Source organism: Scyliorhinus canicula, chromosome 5 (genome assembly GCF_902713615.1).
Source record: "Scyliorhinus canicula chromosome 5, sScyCan1.1, whole genome shotgun sequence".
In the NCBI taxonomy this organism is placed as follows: domain Eukaryota; kingdom Metazoa; phylum Chordata; class Chondrichthyes; order Carcharhiniformes; family Scyliorhinidae; genus Scyliorhinus; species Scyliorhinus canicula.
In genome coordinates this window covers 166,995,904-167,018,572 of record NC_052150.1, presented here as the reverse complement: position 1 = coordinate 167,018,572, position 22,669 = coordinate 166,995,904, and the positions used below count along the sequence as shown (strand labels likewise).

At 47.6% G+C, this 22,669-nt stretch overlaps 1 long non-coding RNA gene across 1 annotated transcript in view; it reads right to left on the bottom strand.

The window, feature by feature from the left end:
- Positions 1-2,435: 2,435 nt before the first annotated feature.
- The window catches only part of LOC119965646, a 45,906-nt gene continuing 25,672 nt past the window's right edge, over positions 2,436-22,669 (bottom strand). Inside the window, exons 2-3 of the long non-coding RNA XR_005460592.1 lie at positions 2,921-3,032; positions 2,436-2,523 (exon numbers count right to left, since the gene is read on the bottom strand). This is a non-coding gene — a long non-coding RNA (uncharacterized LOC119965646). The remainder of the gene's footprint in view (positions 2,524-2,920; positions 3,033-22,669) is intronic.

Sequence of the window (22,669 nt, the reverse complement as noted above, 5' to 3'; positions counted from 1 at the left end):
TCCAATCCCGCCGAGGGAATGGACAAATTCCGTCAAAAGAGTAGTGAACATTTGGAATTCTCTATTGCAGAAATATTGTGGATGCTTAGTCAGTGCATGTATTCAATTTAGGGATTAGCAGATTTTTAGACACTCACTCAAAGAATCGTGGGGTTTGGAATAGTGTGGGATGGTGCAGCTGAGAAAGATTAGCCACAAACTGATTGGGTAGCCTGTTCCTATTTCTTATGTTCTTTACATCTATGATGGCAAATTATCTAAATATTTAATTAAAGACAGATGTATCAAACATCTAGATGAATGCATAGTAATTGGAAGCAACCAACATGAATTTTAAAAGGGAAGAGCATGATTGACAAACATGAGCTCTTTGAAGAACTGATGGATAGATTGGATGGGAGGAATGCAATTGATGTGGTGTACTTAGGGCGGGATTCACCGTTCCCCGCCTCCAATTTTGTAATCGCCGATTGGGCGGAGAATACTTTATGACGCCGGAATTGGGGGCAACTTTATTAAATCGCTTCTTGATCTTTGTTGTTTCAATGAAAGCATCCCCTACTTTTTAAGTCTTTTATTCATATTTCCTTATACCAAGCAGTATTCTAGCAAATTTGTGCTTTTTCTATTACCTCAACATCATACCAATAAAAAAAGCCCAAAAACTGCACTTAATATTCCAACTGTGGTCTTGTAAATGTTTTATTTGGAGCCCCGTTACATCTCCACTTTTGTATTCTATAGCACTTACCATAAAACTGTGTATTTTATTAGCTTTTTTAAATGGCCTAATCCCTTGAGCTGCATATTTCGAATGTCTTGTCAATCTGAATTGCCAAGTCCCTCTGCTTGACCCACAGATAGAATTCAATATCAGTAAATGTGAAGTTGAATTTAAAGTGGGACCCACGCTAAAATTCAACTTCACATTTATTGATATTGAATTCCATCTGTCATCTATTTTGCCTAACCACTATATTTTCAATTGTCGCTTTTCTTAATCCTTTGGTTCTCAGAATTATTTGTATCATCTGTAGATTTGGACACCAAATCCAAATTATTCATGTGGAAGAGAATTAAAATGATCTACAGTAAGCAGTCTTACAACACCAGGTTAAAGTCCAACAGGTTTGTTTCAAATCACTAGCTTTCGGAGCACTGCTCCTTCCGCAGGTGAATGATTCAAGAACAGAACCCTCTGGGACACCACCACGAACTTCAAACAACTCTGAGAAATTGTCCTTAACTCTTTTTTTATATTTCTTCCCTTCTGACCAGTTCTTAATTCAAATTGCTACTCTCCCAATTACACATTCCTCATATTTCCCTGTAGTCTCCTTTCTGGCGTCTTGTTAAAAGGATATGGAAAGTCCATGGACTGGATTCACCATTTTTGTGCCGAAGTGCGGAGGATCTGTGGCGTTTTGTGTCAAAATAATCGGTGCCAACTCCTCACCAATCCTGCAGCTGGTGAGGGACTAACAGCCGTGTATAAGTCTTGGCTCCCATGATTGAAATGGCTGGAGAATGGCCCGGTCCGTGATGAGCTGCAGTGGTTGCACCATGAAACATGGCGCGGCCGTGTGCGGACCTGACCTGTCAGAAAGTGGCCCCTCTGGCCACCCTCTCACCAGTCCCCCCAGACCTCGCGGAAGCCCTCCCGGCCAGCAGCATGGCTCCTGCCCGACTGTGGCGGCGCTGGACATAGTCCACAGCCGCAACACCAGGTTCCCGACCACTGAGACCACACCTCAACCGCACGGGCAGGAACTCGGATTATTGGGGGCAGAGCATCGGGGGTGGGTCTTCAGGTGATGTTCTAACGCCGTCCCAACGGCATGTAGCGCGTGACATGATGATGCCATTTTAGAGGGGGCGGAGGATACAAAACTTGCGGAAAATTACATAGAAATAGAAAGATCTTAGATCTTTTGAGGGATCCAATAAAATAGACATTGATAGAAGGTTACACAGAAGATTACAAATAGAAAGAGATACCTATTTTAGAAAGGATTGTGAGATAGTGGCATGAATATATTACAGTACTGAAGCAGAGAGTGTGGGCTGACGTTTTGCCTGGGCGCAGAGCTTTGTTTCAGTAGATGAATGGCCACATTTTGATTTTCTATTGGAGGGGGGAGTTTAATTTTCCTCTACATTTCCAATTTCTTCTGGCCTTTTTGTGCGTCAGCAATGTCTCATGTGGCAAAACGTACACCCACCTTGCTGAGATTGGGTTCACCATTCTATATGCGAGCTAAAATCGGATTTCCTTCTGCATACAATTTTCTTTTGGTGATGTGGGGCTCTGGAAACCCATTAAAAGCACGTCAGGTTTGAGAGTTTGTGATACAAATGGAAAACGTATTGGGGACATTCTGAAAGGTAAGTGTAAAGTGTTTTCACACTTTCAAATATCACTAGAAGTTGCTTTATTCAAATGCAGATTTGTTTTTAATGCAGTGTTTCATCATAGGTATATTAATGAAAAGTGCTTGAGGTACTCCGCAGGTCTGTCAGCATCTGTGAACAGAAAAACAGATTTAACATTTCAAGTATTTCCTGTAAATTGTGATTTTCTTTCAGATTTCCAGCATCTGGAGTATTTTGCTTTTATTCATCATAGAGATCTGTCCTTTAAAGGAAAATTGACCCTTATATTGACCAGCCTGTGTATTTGTTCACCTGCATTGCAGTATTTAGCCAATGGAACAATGCAATTATTTTACAATGTTTTTCCAAAGCCGTGAAAGATACAACAAAATGTCCTGTCATCCTGTGTTGTCACCTTTTCTGCTGTGATTTGAATGGCTCTGGCCAATAGCAAAAAACTTGGTTTTGATACTTGGAAAAAAAAACCTAATCACCTGCTCCTTTCCACTGATCAATAGACACTCTACTTTGAAAGTGAAATGAGTACCTTCTGTTCTTCCCTTCCCTGTACAGTTGTCCATTATTTGCACTGCCCTAGCCATTCTGAATGCTTGGCTGGGTTTTGAGTCCAAATTAGTTTCAGAATGTTTTCCATTCACCTGAAAATAAATGACAGTTTCAAGAAGTTGAAATACAGGTTTCCCCTTTGATGTTTGTTGACACAAACTAATGGAATTACAAGAATTGCAATGGGCAGCACGGTAGCATGGTGGTTAGCAAAAATGCTTCACAGCTCCAGGGTCCCAGGTTCAATTCCCGGCTGGGTCACTGTCTGTGCGGAGTCTGCACGTCCTCCCCGTGTGTGCGTGGGTTTCCTCCGGGTGCTCCGGTTTCCTCCCACAGTCCAACGATGTGTGGGTTAGGTGGATTGGCCATGCTAAATTGCCCTTAGTGTCAAAGTAAGGTTAATGGGGGGGGGGGGGGGGGTTACTGGTATAGGGTGGATACGTTAGGCTTGGGTAGGGTGGTCATTGCTCGGCACAACATCGAGGGCCGAAGGGTCTGTTCTGTGCTGTCCTGTTCTATGTTCTATGTCTGTTTACACATTGTAGGTTGCACTTTCTTCTCTGTATCAGTGACATGGAGGCTTTTATTAGGTAGTGAAAGGCTGTCACCGCTCACACACATGGACATTAACCCTCACACCCCCAGTGACCTCACCCCGCTATGGGGTCGCTGAGGGCCTCCCCTCCTTCCCACACCTCCTTTCGGGTGCCCCACCCCCCATTCAGGACCCCCCACCCTTCACCCCTCCAATCTTCCAGAAGCCCCTTCATACCGATCCTCCACTCCCCCATTCGTCATACTTCCTACCATCCCTCCTTTCATGATCAAGGCCCCCGTCATGCCCCAACCATTGGCAGTTCCACTCTGGTACCTGGGCACTGGTCTATAGTTCCCTGGCTTATATCTCCAACCTTTCTAAATTCATGGGACCACATTAGCTGATCTCCAATCCTCTGACACCTCCTTCATGACCAGAGAGGAATTCAAAATTTGGGTCAGAGCCCTTGCAATCTCTTCCCTCGTCTCCCATGGCAGTCTGGGGCACAATTCATCCGGACCTGGAGATTAGTCCACTTTTAAGCCTGCCAACGCCTCCAATACCTTGTCATTCCCTATGTTAATTTCCTCAAGAACCTCACAGTCTCTCTCCCTGAGTTTCATACCTACATCCTCATTCTCTTGGGTGAAGAGGGATATGAATTATTCGTTCAACACCCTACCAATCAATGTCCTCTGACTCCACTCACAAATTGCCCCCTTGGTCCCTAATGGGCCCTACTCTTACCTTGGTTATCCTCTTCTCATTGATATATTTATAGAATATCTTGGGATTCTCCCTACTTTTACCAGTCAGAGGTTTTCATATCCCCTCTTTGCTATCCTAATTGCTTTCGCAAGCTCCATCCTACATTTCTGTACTCCCACTAATGCCTCCACTGATTTGCTCCTTTTGTACTTGTTAAAAGCCTTTCTTTTCCTTCTCATATCTCTGATCATCCATAGTTCTCTGGACTTGTTATTCCTTCCTATTACCCTATAGGTAAAATGTTGGGACTGTACCCTCACCATTTCCTTTTTGAACACCACCCCACCACTGTTCATCTTTAGATTTCCCCACTAGGGGCAGCACAATTGCACAACTGCCTCACAGCGCCAGGGACCCGGGTTCAATTCCGCCCTCGGGTGACTGTGTGAAATTTCCACTTTCTCCCGTGGGTTTCCTCCGGTGCTCCGGTTTCCTCCCACAGCCCAAAGACGTGCAGGTTAAGTGGATTGGCCATGCTAAATTACCCCTTAGTGTACAAAATGTTAGGTGTGGTTATTGGGTTATGGGGTTGGGGGGGGGGATTGGGGCTAGGTGGATTGCTCTTTTAAGGGGTTGGTGCAGAATCAATGGGCTGAATGGCCTCCTCCTGCGCTGTGGGGATTCTGTGATTCTGTGAAGCAATTCTTTCCAGTCTACCTTGTCCAGATCCTGCCTTATTTTACTAAAATCCACTCTCCCCCAATCCAGAACCTTTTGCTGCAACTTGTCTATTTCTTTGTCCACAACAAACTTAAATTGTACCATGTTGTGGTCACTATCACCCACCAACACATGAACCACCTGTCCGACTTCATTCCCCATAATTAGGTCCAGCACTGCACCATCCCTTGTTGGACCCTCTATATACTGTATTGAGCTAAAAAGTTCTCCTGTATACATTTTAAGAGCTCCACTCCATCTCAGCCCTTACCACTATGACTATCCCAATTAATATTGGAAACATTGAAATCACCTAATATAATTACCTTATTAATATTTTTACACACCTCCAGAATTGTGCACATATTTGCTCCTCAATTTCCAGCTGACTCTCTAAGGGTCAAATCCAAAGCTCTCTGGATGACAAGGCAGGAGTGTTCCCTTCCAGTCGGGGAACACTTCAGCAGTCAATGACATTCAGCCTCCGATCTTTGGGTAAACATTCTCCAAGGTGGCTTTCGAGACACACGACAATGCAGAATCGCTGAGCAGAAACTGGTAGCCAAGGTCCGCATGCATGAGGACGGCCTCACCGGGATCTCGGGTTCATGTCACATTACATATAACTCCCTCATTGCAGAATCTTACCAACTGGCTTGATTATCTATGATTATCCCTCACTCTACTCACACTTTTGAACCTGTAAAGACTTGTTTACCTGTAAAGATTCGCATTCCAACCATTCTTCGCATTCCAATCTGTAATTATCTTACAATTGTGTCGATGCCTCTATATACTGTGTTTGTGAACCTGCCTCAATTCACCTGATGAAAGAGCAGCGCTCCGAAAGCTTCTGATTTCAAATAAAGCTGTTGGATTTTAACCTGGTGTTGTGAGACTTCTGACAAAAGGGATAGCGATTAAGATGAAGAAAAAATAGAGTGCTTATGACAGCTGTCAGTTGGATAACACAATGGAGAGCCAGGCTGATTTTAGAAGATTCAGAGGGGAAGTGACACAGCAAATAAGAGAAGCAGAGAGTATGAAAGGAGACTGGCAGATAAAATAAAGGGGAATCCCAACGTCTTCTCTAGGCATATAAAAAGTAAAAGGAGGAGTATAGACGATTGGCACAATTTTTAAAAAGTACGCATGGATGCAGAGGGCACAGGTGAGGTATTAAATGAATTGTATCTGTCTTTACCAAGGAAAAAGATGCAACCCAGGCCATGGTGAGAGAGACACCTGAAAGACTTAAAATTGGACTAAATAGGAGGTGGTGTTGGATAGGATTTCTGTACGTAAAGTTGATGAGGCACCAGGACTGGATGAGATGCATCTAAGGTCACTGAGGGGAGTGAGAGTAGAAGTTGCTGACCATAATTTTCCAATTTTCTTTAAACTCAGGTGGTTCCAGAGATTGGAGAATTGTAAATGTTAGATCCTTAATCAAAAAGGATATAAAGATGATCCCAGCATCTACAGGCAAGATCCCAACATCGACAGGCACCGATGATATTCCGGCAATAGTACTAAAGACTTGTGCTTCTGAACTTGCCGCATCATTAGCCAAGCTGTCCAATACACTACAACGCTGGCATTTACCTGGCATAGTGGGAAATTGCCCAGGTGTGTCTTGTACACAAGAAATGGGACAAATCCAATCCAGGCAATTACCGCCCTATCAGTTTACACTCCATCATCAGCAAAGTGATGGAAGGAATCATCAACTGTGCTATCAAGCGGCACTTGCTCAGCAATAACCTGCTCACTGATGCTCAGATTGGGCTCCGCCAGGGTCACTCAGCTGCTGAGCTCATTACAGCCTTGATTCAAACATGGACAAAAGTGCTGAATGCCAGACGTGATGTGAAAGTGACTGCCCTTGACATCAAGGCAGCATTTGGCCGAGTATGGCATCAACGGGCCCTAGCAAAACTGGAGTCAATGGGAATCGGGGGAAAACTCTCCGCTGATTGGAGTCATATGTGGCACAAAGTAAGATGGTTGTGGTGGTTGGTCAATCATCTCAGCTACTGGGCATCACTGCAGGAGTTCCTCAGGGTAGTGTCCGAGGCCCAACCATCCTCAACTACTTCATCAATGAGGTCCATCATAAGGTCAGAAGTAGGGATGTTTGTAGATAACTGCACAATGTTCAGCACCATTTGTGACCCCTCAGATAATGAAGCAGTCCATGTCTAAATGCAGCAAGACCTGGACAATATGCAAGCTTGGGCTGACAAGTGGCAAGTTACATTTGCGCCACACAAGTGCCAGGCAATGACCATCTCCGACAAGAGAGGATATAACTATCACCCCTTAACATTCAATGGCATTACCATCGCTGAATCCCCTACAATCAACATCCTTGGGGTTACCATTGATCCGAAACACAACTGGAGTAGCCATATTAATACTGTGGCTACTAGAGCAGGTAAAAGGCTAGGAATCTTATGGCGGGGAACTCACCTCTTGACCCCCCCAATCTCTGTCCACCATCTACAAGGCACAAATAAGGTGTGTAATTATTCTCCACTTGCCTGGGTGAATGCAGTTCCAACAATACTTAGGAAGCTCGACACCATCCAGAACAAAACTGTCCACTTGATTGCTACCCCCTTCCACCACTGATGAAAAGTGGCAGCCATGTGTACCATCTACAAGATGCACTGCAGTAACTCACCAAGGTTCCTTCGGCAGTACCTTCGAAACCCACAACCACTACCATCTAGAAGTATAAGAGCAGCAGAAACCTGGGAACCCCACCACCTGGAGGTTCCCCTCCAAGTTACTCACTAGCCTGATTTGGAAATATATCGCTATTCCTTCACTGTCGCTGAGTCAAAATCCTGGAACTCCCTCCCTAACAGCACAGTGGGTGGACCTGCACCTCCTAGAATGCAGCGATTCAAGAAGGCAACTCACCACCATCTTCTGAAGGGCAACTAGGGATGGGCAATAAATGCTGGCTTAACCAGCAAAGCCCACATCCCTTAAATGAATTTTAAATAAAGGTTATATAGAACTTGTGTATCAGACACAAGAAAGTTGTGAAGGCATTGGAGAATGCAGAGAAGATTCACAAGAATAGTTCCAGATACTTTAGTTATGAAGATCGATCGGTGAAGTTGGGACTGTTTGCCTTTAAAGCAATTGACAAAGGAAGAAAAAGTGAAACGAGGAAAAGCTTTTTCAGGCAGCAAGTGGTTTGAGTCTGGAACACACTGTCAGAGTGTATGGTGGAGGCAGATCAAATCAAGATATTCAAAGGAGGATCAGACTGTTACCTGAAAAGGAAGAATGTGCAAGGTTACAAAGAGAAGGCGGAGAGAGGAACAAGCTGAATCGCTGACTTAGAGTCTATAGAATTCCTACAGTGCAGAAGTGGGCCATTCGGCCCATCGGGTCTGCACTGACCTTCCAAAAGAGCACTCTACCTTGGCCCACTCCCCCGCCCTATCCCCATAACTCCACGCATTGATTGATCATGGCCAATCCACCTAACCACCAGGTCTGTGTACTGTGGGAGGAAATCGGAGCACTTAGAGAAAGCCCATGCAGACACAGGGAGAACGTGCGCAGACAGTCACCCCCGCTGCAACTGAACCTGGTTCCCTGGCGCTGTGAGGCAGCAAGGCTAACCACTGTATCACCATCCAGTGATGGAGAATGGGTGCAGACTCAATAGGCCAAAAAGCCTGCTTTTGTGTTGTAACAATTCTGTGATTCTGTCTCAGGCTGAAGGGAGCTGGTATCAGGCGGAATGGGGGCTGCTCTTGGGCAGAAGATGTCTGGTCTCGGGCTGAAGGGGGCTGGTCTCGGGCTGAAGGGGGCTGGTCTCGGGCTGAAGGGAGCTGGCCTTGGGCTGAAGGGGGCTGGTCTCGGGCTGAAGGGGGCTGGTCTCGGGCAGAAGGTGTCTGGTCGCGGGCTGAAGGGAGCTAGTCTCAGGCTGAAGGGAGCTGGTCTCAGGCTGAAGGGAGCTGGACTCGGGCTGAAGGGAGCTGGTCTCGGGCTGAAGGGAGCTGGTCTCGGGCTGAAGGGGGCTGGTCTCGGGCTGAAGGGAGCTGGACTCGGGCTGAAGGGAGCTGGACTCGGGTTGAAGGGAGCTGGCCTTGGGCTGAAGGGGGCTGGTCTCGGGCTGAAGGGGGCTGGTCTCGGGCTGAAGGGGGCTGGTCTCGGGCTGAAGGGAGCTGGCCTTGGGCTGAAGGGGGCTGGTCGCGGGCTGAAGGGAGCTGGACTCGGGCTGAAGGGAGCTGGTCTCGGGCTGACGAGGGCTGGTCTTGGGCTGAAGGGAGCTGGTCTCAGGCTGAAGGGGGCTGGTCTTGGGCTGAAGGGGGCTGCTGTCAGGCAGAAAGGGGGCTGGTCTTGGGCAGAAGGTGTCCGGTCGTGGGCTGAAGGGAGCTGGTCTCGGGCTGAAGGGGACTCGTCTTGGGCTGAAGGGAGCTAGTCTCAGGCTGAAGGGAGCTGGACTCGGGCTGAAGGGAGCTAGTCTCAGGCTGAAGGGAGTTGGACTCGGGCTGAAAGAGGGCTGGTCTCAGGCTCAAGGGGCTGATCGCGGGCTGAACGGAGCTGGTCTCAGGCTGAAGGGAGCTGGTCTCGGGCTGAAGGGAGCTGGTCTCAGGCTGAAGGGAGCTGGTCTCAGGCTGAAGGGAGCTGGTCTCGGGCTGAAGGGAGCTGGTCTCGGGCTGAAGGGAGCTGGTCTCGGGCTGAAGGGAGCTGGTCTCAGGCTGAAGGGAGCTGGTCTCGGGCTGAAGGGAGCTGGTCTCGGGCTGAAGGGAGCTGGACTCGGGCTGAAGGGAGCTGGACTCGGGCTGAAGGGGGCTGGTCTCGGGCTGAAGGAGTCTGGTCTCGGGCTGAAGGGAGCTGGTCTCGGGCTGAAGGGAGCTGGACTCGGGCTAACAATGTACTGGTCTCGGGCTGAAGGGAGCTGGTCTCGGGCTGAAGGGAGCTGGCCTCAGGCTGAACGGAGGTCTCGGGCTGAAGGGAGCTGGACTCGGGCTGAAGGGGGCTGGTCTCGGGCTGAAGGGGGCTGGTCTCGGGCTGAAGGGAGCTGGTCTCGGGCTGAAGGGAGCTGGACTCGGGCTGAAGGGAGCTGGTCTCAGGCTGAACGGAGCTGGACTCGGGCTAACAATGTACTGGTCTCGGGCTGAAGTGGGCATGTCACCGGCTCAAGAGACTGATCGCGGGCTCAAGGGAGCTGGACTTGGGCTGAAAGGGACTGGTCTCAGGCTCAAGGGGCTGATCGCGGGCCGAAGGGGTGGTCTCAGGTTGAAGTGGACTGATCACGGGCTGAAGGAGAGAGGTCTCGAGTGAAGGGGGCAGATCACATGTTGAAGGGTCAGGTCAAGTGCTGCAAGGGGAGCAATAAGGGGGGACCAGATGAAATATAAATGCAAGCTAGCTAGTAATAAAGATAGCAAGAGTGTTTTTTCAATATATAAACTGTTAGAGAGAGGCAAGAATAAACATTGGACAGGAAGAATTGAGACATAGATTATTTATTAAATGGGAAAAGGTTGAGGAAATCAGAAGCACAAAGGGACATAGGAGTTCTATTTCAAGATTCTCTTAAGGTTATCGTGCAGATTGAGTCAGCAGTTAGGAAGGCAAATGCAACGTTAGCATTCATATTGAGAGGGCTAGAATACAAGACCAAGGATGTACTTCTGAGGCTGAATAAGGCTCTGGTCAGACCCCATTTGGAGTATTGTGAGAAGTTTTGGGCCCTGCATCGAAGGATACTAGCCTTGGAAAGGGTCCAGAGGAGGTTCACAAGAATGCTCCCTGGAATGAAGAGCTTGTCATATGAGAAACGGTTGAAAACCCCGGGTCTGTAATCATTGGAGTTTAGAAGGATGAGGGGGGATCTTATTGAAACTTGCAGGATACTGTGAGGCCTGGAGAGAGTGGACATGGAGGGGATGTTTCCACGAGTAGGAAAAACTAGAACCAAAGGACACAGCCTCAGACTGAAGGTACGATCCTTTGAAACTGAGATGAGGAAGAATTTCTTCAGCCAGAGGGTGGTGAATCTGTGGAACTCTTTGCCGCAGAAGGCTGTGGAGGCCAAATCACTCAGTGTCTTTCAAACAGAGATAGATAGGGCAACACAGTGGCGCAGTGGTTAGCACTGCTGCCTCCCGGGGCCAAAGTCCCAGGTTTGAACCCAGCCCTGGGTCACAGTCCATGTGGAGTTTGCACATTCTCCCCGTGGCTTTGTGGGTCTCACCTCCACAACACAAACAGATGAATTGGCCACGCTAAATTGACCCTTAATTGGAAGTAAAGAATTGGGTACTCTAAATTTATTGTTAAAAAGACAGAGTTAGATAGGTTATTGATTAATATGAAAATCAGGGGTTATGGGGAGAAGGGAGGAGAATAGGGATAAGAAACATATCAGCCATGACTGAATAGTGGAGCAGGCTCAATGGGCTTTATGCCTAATTCTGCTCCTATGTCTTATGGTCTTCTTGCGCTGAAGGGGATAGGTCTCGGGCTGAAAGGGGGCTCGTCACGAGCTGAAGGGGGATGCTGTTGCGCTGATGGGGGGCTGTTCTCGGGTTGGAAGGACTGACCTGGGGCTGAAGGGAGATGTTTTTGGGCTGATGGCGCAGGTTTCTGGCTGAAGGGCAGGTTTCTGGTCTCGCTCAGATAGGTGCTAGCTCAGGTTGAAGGGCATTGGCCTCGGGCTAAAGGAGGCAGGTCTTATTTGAAGGGGCTGGTCTAGGGCTGAAAGGTGGATGTTCCTGGCCTGAAGGGGGCAGGTCTCGAGATGAAAGGAGCTGGTCTTGGGCTGAAGGGGCATATTTCGAGCTGAAGGGGGCAGGTTTCGAGCTGAAGGGGGCAGGTTTCGAGCTGAAGGGGGCAGGTTTCGAGCTGAAGGTGGAAGGTTTCGAGCTGAAGGTGGAAGATTTCGAGCTGAAGGGGCAGGTTTCGAGCTGAAGGGGGCAGGTTTCGAGCTGAAGGGGGCAGGTTTCGAGCTGAAGGGGGCAGGTTTCGAGCTGAAGGGGGCAGGTTTTGAGCTGAAGGTGGAAGGTTTCGAGCTAAAGGGGGCAGGTTTCAACTTGAAGGGGGCAAGTCTCGAGATGAAAGGAGTTGGTCTCAGGCTGAAGGGGGCAGATGTCAGGTTGATGGGGGACTAGTGTCAGGCTGAATAGGGCAGGTTTTGGACTGAATAGGACTGGTCTTGGGCTGAAAGGGGGCTGGTGTCAGGCTGGCCCCGGGGCAGGTTTTGGGTTTGAAAGGGTTTGGTCTCGGGCTGAAGGGGTTTGGTCTCAGGCTGAAAGAAGTTAGTCTTGCTGCCAGCATTCTTTCCACATCAGGTGATGACACAACTACCATCTCAAGTCCCACTTCCAGATGCAGAGTTGTCAGCAACGTCACCTGCCAACCTTTAATTAACCTGCCGGTGCGGATTTATCCATGAACATTGGTCGAAGTAGAAGAGCTTTGCCCATTCACCTCTGGTTCTACATCTGCAACTCCCATCTGTTCATGCAGAATTCAAACTTGTGTGTATCTATTATATTTACTACATATAAAGAAAGAAAAGAAACACTGGCATTGCATTTTGGGATAATAATGAATTGCTAAAACTTTCCATGTTTCTCCCATTAGCTACAGCAAACGCTGATGTCAAAAGAACAGAAATTGCTCATTTATTCTCTTAATCCAAAGTTTAGAAGAAGAACATGCTCTGTGAATGGCTGTGTTAACATATAGCCTGCACAAAATAGAAAGCATGGTAAATTCAGAAACTGGATTGCAAGTCGGCACATACAATAGTCAAGAAGCAAAGGAACTGAACTCAATATCTCATACATCTTGCCTTTGTGCTTATCTTTGGCGTTCAGTCTAAAACCCACTGAGGATATTGCATGTCAGCATTGCTGACTTTTTATGACAAAAGCTTCACATAACCTTCAAACAAAACTGCAGAGCAGGCCAATCACTGACAACACGCTGAATCCCACAGGTCCGGTAAATGTTATGTTTTCATCTTCCAATGTACTCCGATTTTAAACTTGCCTTTAATAGATACTGCATGTCATGTTTCTTAGCAACCTCAATTTTGGGCCTGGGCACAATAGCATCGAGGTAGCACGCAGTAAGAAAGGGGAACAGTTACAAGACTAGCACAAAATTAGCATTACAGGAATTTAAATCAATCCTTGAATTGCACATTTATATTCTTTTTTTTGTATCACTCACTCATGTGTTGCGGGCACAGTAGACTGATTAGGAAGATGGACAGTTTTTCTTAATTTTGGAAAGGCATAATGAAATTGCGGCTGGTTTAGTTCAGCAGGCTAAACTGCTGGTTTGTGATGCAGAACAAGGCCAGCAGCGCGGGTTCAATTCCCGTACCAGCTTACCCGAACAGGCGTCGGAATGTGGCGACTAGGGGCTTTCAACAGTAACTTCATACTTGTGACTATAAAAGGTTATTATTGTTATTATTATTAAATAGACAATTTACCTCCACAAAATCGAGTACAGAAAGTCATATGACATTTTCTGTGGCGACTATACAGATAAGGACCAACTCATGTCTGAACGTGCCTTTTTAAATTTGTTAAAATGTAAATGTCCTTGTGGCGCACCTTCCATTGAAGAGAATCAGGATGCAGTACAATCACTTATGGGATTTACAGATACTATTGCCTAGCCTTTCACAGAAATCCAAATTTTTTATTTTTTTTCTTCAATTTGAAGTACCCATTAAAATTTTGCCAATTAAGGGGCAATTTAGCGTGGCCAATCCACCTACCATACACATTTTTGATTTGTGGAGGTGAAACGCACGCAAACACGGGGAGAATGTGCAAACTCTACACAGACAGTGACCCAAAGACGGGATCGAACCTGGGACCTCGGCGCCATGAAGCAGCAGCCCTAACCACTGCGCCACCGTGCTGCCCTTTCAGAAATTCAAATATAATGGCCACCGCATGCGCAGCATCTGCAAACTTGAAATATAACAAAGTGGAGTGTGAAGGAACAATTTTATCACAAGCAAGTGTGAACGGCCACCATTATTTCCATTAGTGCGACAATATAACATTGTATCATTATGTGGACACTGGAAGTATTGATTTTGTAGTCACACGATCAAAACTGACTTGAGATAGTAAATATGTTATTGTTCTGAGAATAGCACAAAAAGGTTAGTCTAAAGTGCAAAGACTAGGGTGGAACTATCTCTTGCCCAGCATAAGATATCACCCTTCCTCAAAAGTCATTTTAGGGTGAGAATTTGGGCTTATCCATTTTACCTGAAATGCTATGATTCTTCAATACAGAGGCTTAACCATTTTTGGTTGGAAAGCAAAAAGTTTGCAATTATTTTGGGTGAACCAGTGTGAACTCAACACAAGAAATCACTGTCCTTCATTTTTCTCCAAGGAGTGAGAGTCAGAGCGGAGATTTAAAAAGAGCGGGAGCTGAGAGTCAGAGCGGAGATTTAAAAAGAGCGGGAGCTGAGAATCAGAGCAGAGATTTAAAAGGAGCGGGAGCAACGAGTCAGAGCGGAGATTTAAAAAGAGCAAGAGCTACGAGTCAGAGCGGAGATTTAAAAAGAGCCGGAGATCGGGGATAGGGGAAGCCCAAAAAGTAACCCTGCTTAGGCATTGGGCTGGAAGGGGGTGGCACATCCAGAAACAGCAGCAGCTTCCTTTAAAAATTGGGAACCCCTCCTCTCCTCCCTTGCATTCCGCTCCACAAAAAGGACTGGCCCCCATAAGTCCTTCATTCCCCCTTGGCCTCTCCACTAACCCACTCAACCTCCCTCTGCCCACCTCCATGGGGATCATCTCTCCACCCCGCCCTGAGAACCCCAAAACGTACTTGGGCCTAGACTACTGGAATGTACCTGATCTTTGATTAGGCTCTGGGGGCTTCTGGCAGTTCCTGTCCTGTCCACTGCAGATTGTGGTGTTGCAAGGACTAGAGAGCTGCCAGGAGGGACTGAGGTCCCACCTCCAGCCAATTAACACTTGCTGGAGCTCAAAATGGCTGCCTGCCGGATGGTATCAGTGTGAGTGTGATGCACTATCAATTACCACGAAGACGAGAGTAGTGGAATAATCGAGGCTTTATTGAGCAAAGATGTTGTGCCTCCTGTAGCTGGAACCAGAATGGCTGCAGCACCGGCGAGCACACACATTTATACGCCGCCTACTGGGTGGAGCCAGCAGGTAGGAATTTACCCATGTACCTCTAGTATATGTGTCTTACCGTGATACATATAATACAGCTAGTGGTGACTATCACATTCACCCCCTGTTAAAAAAAGAGTCCGGTGGGGGTGGTGGAAAAGAAATTTACAAGTTCAGTCTGTCGGGGGCCTTGATGCTCCTCTGTGATCGCCTCAGTCCTGGTGGTGATGTGGGCGCCGACTTGGTCACGGGTGACTCCGGGAGCGTGTTGTCTTTGTCTTCGTCACCCCTGAGTGGAACCAGTGGGAAGAAGGATCCTCCTGGGGCGGGGGCTGCGATGAGGTTCACTGGGGGGAGGGTAAGTGGCGCAGGGGTGAATGAGGGAACTAGAGGGGGGGTGAGTGGGGGTGTTGGGTCGGGGGCCGTGGGTGGGGATCCAGTGGGTGCCAGATCCCGGAGGGAGACTGTGTCCTGGTGCCCGCTGGGGTGCGCCACGTAGGCGTACTGTTGGTTCACGTGTAGGAGGTGGATCCTTTCAACCAAAGGGTCTGACTTATGAGTCCGCACATGCTTGCAAAGGAGGACGGGTCCAGGAACTGTCAGCCATGTTGGGAGCAAGACCCCGGAGGTGGACTCCTGGGGAAGGCTAAGAGATGTTCATGGGGGGTTTCGTTAGTCGCGGTGCAGAGGAGCGATTGGATCGAGTGGAGCGCATCAGGGAGGACCTCCTGCCAGTGGGAGACCGGGAGATTTTTAGACCGCAGGGTCAGCAGGTCAGCCTGCCAGACCGTCCCGTTCTCCCTCTCCACCTGCCCGTTTCCCCGGGGGTTATAGTTGGTCGTCCTGCTCGAGGCAACGCCCTTGCTCAGCAGGAACTGATGCAGCTCATCACTCCATCGCTGTGGATGTAGATGGGTAAACCAAACAGAGTGAAGGTACTGTGGAGGGCTTTAATGACCGTGGCAGAAGTCATATCAGGGCATGGGATGGCAAAAGGGAACCGGGAGTACTCATCGACCACATTCAGAAAGTACGTGTTGCGGTCGGTGGAGGGGAGGGGCCCTTTGAAGTCCATGCTGAGGCGTTCAAAGGGGCGGGAGGCTTTCAGCAGGTGCGCTCGATTTAGCTGGTAGAAGTGCGGCTTGCACTCTGCGCAGACCTGGCACTCTCTGGTGACAGTCCTGACCTCCTCAATGGAGTCGGGCAGGTTGCGGGTCTTGATGAAATGGAAGAACCGGGTGATCCCCGGGTGGCAGGGGCCATCGTGGAGAGCCCGGAGTCGGTCCACTTGTGCACTGGCACATGTACCGTGGAATAGGGCGTCAGTGGGCTTGTTGAGCTTCCCGGGGTGATACAAAATCTCGTAATTATAAGTGGAGAGCTCGATCCTCCACCTCAAGATCTTATCATTTTTGATCTTGCCCCTCTGTGTATTATTGAACATGAAGGCAACCAACCGTTGGTCAGTGAGGAGAGTGAATCTCCTGCCGGCCAGGTAATGCCTCCAATGCCGCACAGCTTCTACAATGGATTAGGCCTCCTTTTCAATAGAGGAGTGCCGAATTCCGGAGGCATGGAGGGTACGGGAAAAAAAGGCCACGGGCCTGCCAGCCTGGTTGAGGGTAGCGGACAGAGATACGTCCGATGCATCGCTCTCGACCTGGAAGTGGAGGGACTGGTCGACCACGTGCATCGTGGCCTTGGCGATGTCTGCCTTGATGCGGTTGAAGGTCTGGCGGGCCTCAGCCATCAGGGGAAAAACTGTGGACTGAATGAGAGGGCGGGCCTTGTCCCACTGGGCAGAGTAGGAGAAAAACCCCAGGCATTGTTTCAGGGCCTTGGGGCAGTGGGGGAGGGGGAGTTCCATGAGGGGATGCATGCGGTCGGGGTCGGGCCCTAGAACTCCATTTTTCACGACAAAGCCAAGGATGGCTAAGCGGTTGGTGCGGAACATGCATTTTCGTACCGGTCCACCATTCGGTCCATCTCACGTTGGAAGACTGAGGCCCCATTAGTGACGCCGAAGGGAACCCTAAAGAAGTGATAGAGGCGGACATCTGCTTGCAGTGTATTGGCAGTCCTCCGGGCGGATGGAGAGCTGGTGGTAGGCGGACTTCAGGTCCACTGTGGAAAAGACCCGATACTGTGCAATCTGATTGACCATGTCAGATATGCGTGGGAGGGGGTACACGTTCAGCTGCGTGTACCGATTGATGGTCTGATTGTAGTCAATGACCATCCTGTGCTTCTCCCCAGTCTTTACTACTACCACTTGGGCTCTCCAGTGGCTGTTTCTGGCCTCAATGATGCCTTCCCGCAGAAGCCGATCAACCTCCAACCTGATGAAGGTCCTGTCCTGGGCACTGTACCATCTTCTCCTGGTGGCGACCGGGGTTAGGTTCGCAAACAAGGAAGGTGGATCAGCCTTAAGGGTCGTGAGGCTGCATACGATGAGGGGGGTAGGGGTCCGCCGAATTTGTGCCTGGCAGTCTCACAGTTCCTCCCCAGGATGTGCAGGGCACGCCAGAAATCTTCTAGGGACTCACCGGGGAGTTGCTGTCTCGTGGACAGGAGGTGCCTGGTGTATAGTTGATTGACTGGCCGAACTGAATGTCCCTTCAGGAGCTCCATTGCTTCGGAGTAAGTGGGTGCATCCCGGATGAGAGGAAAAATGTCAGGGCTCACCCGTGAATAAAGGACTTGGAGCTTCTGTGCGTCCGAGGTTTCCGCAGCGGATGTTCGGAGGTAGCTTTCGAAGCAGGCTAGCCAGCGGTCAAAAGCGGACATAGCATTGGCTGCTTGAGGGCTCAGCTGCAGGCGATCAGGCTTGATGCGAAGATCCATTGTTTTGAAAATATTTGCTCAATGAATTGATGCACTAACAATTACCACAAAGACTAGAGTAGTGGAATAATCGAGGCTTTATTGAGCAAAGATGTTGTGCCTCCTGTAGCTGCTATCAGAATGGCTGCAGCACCGGTGAGCACACACATTTATACGCTGCCTATTGGGTGGAGCCAGCAGGCAGAGATTTACCCATGTACCTCTAGTATATGTGTCTTACCGTAATACATATAATACAGCCAGTGGCGACTGCCACAGGGTGTGTTCTACGCAGGTCCTTGGATGGCAGGAAGAAACCCCGCAATTCTAAAAATCCTGGACCTGGTTATTATTACTGATCCTAAATTTTTAATCCAGATTGATTTATTTAATTGAATTTAAATTCCCTGCTGCCATAGTGGGATTTTGAACTCGTGCCTCCGGATCAGTAATCTAGGCCTCAGATTAGTAGACTGGTCAACATTACCACAATGCTACCATCAAGCTGTAGGATTTTAGGTTCCTTCTTGTTTAAAACATAATAATTTCCCTGTACATATGTAAAACATTGCTCCTTAATACCGATACTTTGCTCAGAAAAATCTACATCTGGGTCTACCAGCCACTGCTTTTCTTACCCACAGTATCCTTTTAAATTAATCATGAGGAAACAAGATACTAAAAAAAAGATAAACACAATGTTAAGCTGTTTGATCTGCACTCAGCTCAATGGATGTCCTCTTGTAGTGAATTTATTTTGATGACTAAAGTTTGATACTCTTTGACAGTGGAGGTAAACACTGAAGATGAAAGCAGGATTTATTTTTTGCCAGCCAACTGCAGGGAACTCATGACAACTAAAACCCAAATGTGTTTTCCAGGGTCTCCTGTGAATAACTTTTCTTTAACTAAAGAAATGTCAAAACTATGGTCATATATTTCTGTGCATTGTTGTTGTGATTTGCTGTTCATGCCCAGTTTTAGTAAATCAGAAAAAATCATCTATCCATTTGTCTTTAAAGTTATAAACAGCTTAATAAAAAAAACATAATATGGATTTTAAAATCCATACATGCAATTGTTAAATCGTGAGCTTTCCATTCCCCCAAAAGTCCAGAAATATTTCAAGTCTGAAATACAAGTAGAACAAGTGCAAAATATGTAACTGATAAATCCGCACCTGAAAGAGAATGATAGCTGAATGTTTTATGGCCAAATTGCAGTTAAATTGCAATGCTAGCCTATCAATCTCTTCCAGATGTTGAGTAAATAAGAACAACTTGCATTTAGAACATGCCAAAGAGGAATAGTGTTCCATGAACAATCACAAAGTAAAGCAAATTACTTAAGATCTTGGAAATGTGAAGCATGCACACCTTTGTTCAAAGTCTTTTACATTTTTAAACTTTTCCCAGTTCCAATAAAAGGTTATCAACCTGAAAGGTTATCTGTGTTTCTCACTCCACAGATTCTGTAAAAATTGGTAAGAATCAACGTGGACATGCCGAATTTCTTTAGTTTCCTGAGAAAGTATAGGCGCTGTTGTGCTTTCTTGGTCGTAGTTTCGACATGGGTGGACCAGGACAGATTATTTGTGATGTGCAACCGAGGAATTTGAAGCTGTTAACTATCTCCACCTCCGCACCATTGATGCAGACAGGGGTGTGTACGGTACTTTGCTTCCTACCAGCATCTTAGTTTTGCTGTTGTTGAGGAAGAGATTCTTGTCATTACAACACACCACTAGGTTCTCTATCCCCCTGCTGTGCTCTGACTCATCGTTGTTCGAGATCCGACTCACCACAATCGTGACATCAGGGAACTTGGAGATAGAGTTGGAACCGAATTTTGCCACACAGTTGTGTGTGTATAAGGAGTATAGTAGGTGGCTCAGTACACTCCCTTGCTGGATCCCGGTATTGAGAACTATTGTGGAGGAGGTGTTATTCTTTATCCTTATTGATTGTGGTCTATAGGTCAGGAAGTCAAGGATCCAGTTGCAGAGGGAGGAGCCAAGTCCTAGGTTTTGGAGGTTTGATACGCGTTTGGCTGAGATTATGGTGTTGAAGGCAGAGCCGTAGTCAATGAATAGGAGTCTGACATAGGAGTCTGTGTTGTTGAGATGCTTCAGGTATGAGTGTCGGACCAGGGAGATAGCGTCTGCTGTGGACCGGTTGTGGCGGTATGCGAATTGCAGTGGATCAAGGCATTCTGGGAGTACGGAGTTGATGTGTCTCTGACCAACCTCTTGAAACACTTCATAATGATATATATCAAGGTCACCAGATGTTAGTCGTTGAGACAAGTGCCTGGTCTTGAAGCAGGTGGGAACCTCGGAATGGAGTAGGGAGAGGTTGAAGATGTCTGCGAACACATCCGCCAGTTGGTCCGTGCAGGATCTGGGTGCATGAACATGGACTCCACTGTGGCGCTAACAATTGCACTCAAAGACGAGAGACAAGTACAATCGAGGCTTTATTGCTGTGTGATGCTATTCCTCCGGCTGCAACTGTAGACTAGGGTCTGAGTGACTCACACGCATATTTATACACAAGCTCCCTGTGGGCGGAGCTAGCTGGCAGGGCTTACCGGAGGAACCGGTACTACTGCAAGTATGCATATCTACAGTGGTTATCACCACATCCACCAGGACCCGTTGCTTTCCGAGGGTTCACTTTCAAGAAGGCTGATCTGACTTCGGAAGCTGTGACGGCAGGTATGGGTGCGCCCGAGGCTGCTGGGGCAGTTGACAAAGGTTTGTTGGTTGCCTGCTTGAAACGATCATAGAATGCGTAGAATGGTGTGCATGTCTATAGACCCTTGAAGACAACAGGACAGGTAGATAAGTTGGGATATTTGCCTTTATTAGCTGAGGCATAGAATATCAGAGTAGGGAGGTCATGATGGAGCTGGACAAAACACTTGTTAGGCCACAACTACAGTACTGTGTAGAGTTCCGGTCACTACACTATTGGAATAATGTGATTGCACTAGAGAGGGTGCAGAGGAGATTCACCAGGATGTTGCCTGGGCTGGGGCGGTTCAGCTATCAAGTGAGGCTAAATATGCTGGGGCTGTTTTCCTTGGAGCAGAGAAGGCTGAATGGGGACCTGATTGAGATGTATAAAACAATGAGGGGCATTGATAAGGTGGATACAAAGGAACTTTTCCCCTTAGCGGAGTGTCAATAACCAGGGGGCACAGATTTAAGGTAAGGGGCAGAAGGTGTAGAGGGGATGTGAGGAAAACATTTTTCACCCAGAGGGTGGTTGGAATCTGGAACTCACTGCTTGAAAGAGTGGTAGAGGCAGGAACCCTCACAGCATTTAAGAAGTATTTGGATGAGCACTTGAAATGCGATAGCATACAAGGCTATGGGCCAAATGCAGGAAAATGGGATTAGAGCAAAAGGCCAGTGGGAACACGATGGGCCGAAGGGCCTCTTTCCATGCTGTAAAAACTCTTATGATTCTATAAAGTCAGGAGTTGGGGATGCAAAAGCTTCACTAGTTTTCAATTGTTACTTAGAGAAGTCCCTTAGTAGTATTTACACTAAATCAAATGATATGCTGGTATTAGATTATACCATATATTAAACTATCACATTATTCAGCTTTTTCTTCAAGGCAACAAATTCTGATTCTAAACACATAGAGCTGGATTTTATGGAAGGCCCAAGGTTCGCCACCAGGACCAGAAGTGGGAGCCACTGCCACTCGGGCAGAGGATATTCACGGGAAAGGAGCTGACAGCCGGTCGGGGAGGCATCCAGTCAGGTGTGGAGACGACATGAGGTCACGCTTCGCCATAAGTTCTGGAACCATATTTAAAAGGCTATCTCGTGCCCCCTGAAATTAATCCTCCCAAGAAAGTTGCATCAACTGAAGGCCCAAGGAAAGAAAACTTGTGAAGGGATGGCCGGAGGAACAGCCCACGTGGCCCCACGGTTCGACGATGCCTTCCAGCAGGTCCTCCTCCTGGCTACAAGTGAAAGGAGAAAGGACTTCATATTTGGGGACGGGAAGAGGAGAGCAGCGAGTCAGACCAAGCAAGTCTGGATGGAGATTGCAAAGGAGATTGTAAAGGAGTGGTCCCTTAAGCCAGACGGCAGTATCACAATTGGATTGATGACTTTATGTGATCAGCCAAGGTGAGTGAACAACACATTGCTTTCTATAGGTGCTTACATGTGTCCAAATGCGAGGCTAGGATTGGTAGAAAGGAATGGTGATAGATTGAAAAATAATAATGTCCTTGTACACCAGTTATTGAAAGCAAGATGCAGGTGCAGCAAGCAGTTAGGAAGGCTAATGGTATGTTGGTCTTCATTGCAAGAGAATCTGAGTGCAGGACCAAGGATGGTTTACTACAGCTGTATTCAGGAAAGATATAGGTAGATTTTCGAGACAGTAAAGGGGTCAACTGGTATGGGAAAGAGTAGGAGTATGGCATTGAGATAAGAGGATCAGTCATGATCACATTGAATGGTGGAGCAGATTGGAGTAGACTCGATGAGCTGAATGGCCTACTCTTACTCCTATTTTCTGTGTTTCTGTTAATGCCAACACAGCCAGTGGTAATGAAGTCAATAAGCAGCATCGCCTGCCATTGGCATGGATGCCTCTCTGTGAAAGGGACCGGTCAGTCAGAGTTGACCCCTGTACTGTCACCTCTGAGTGGTTGTGTGCAGGAAACCATCATAGTGTGCCATCATAGATACTTAGGCTGTTTCCATCATGCGTGTTTCTGTCAGGCAATTAACAATAGTGATCTATAT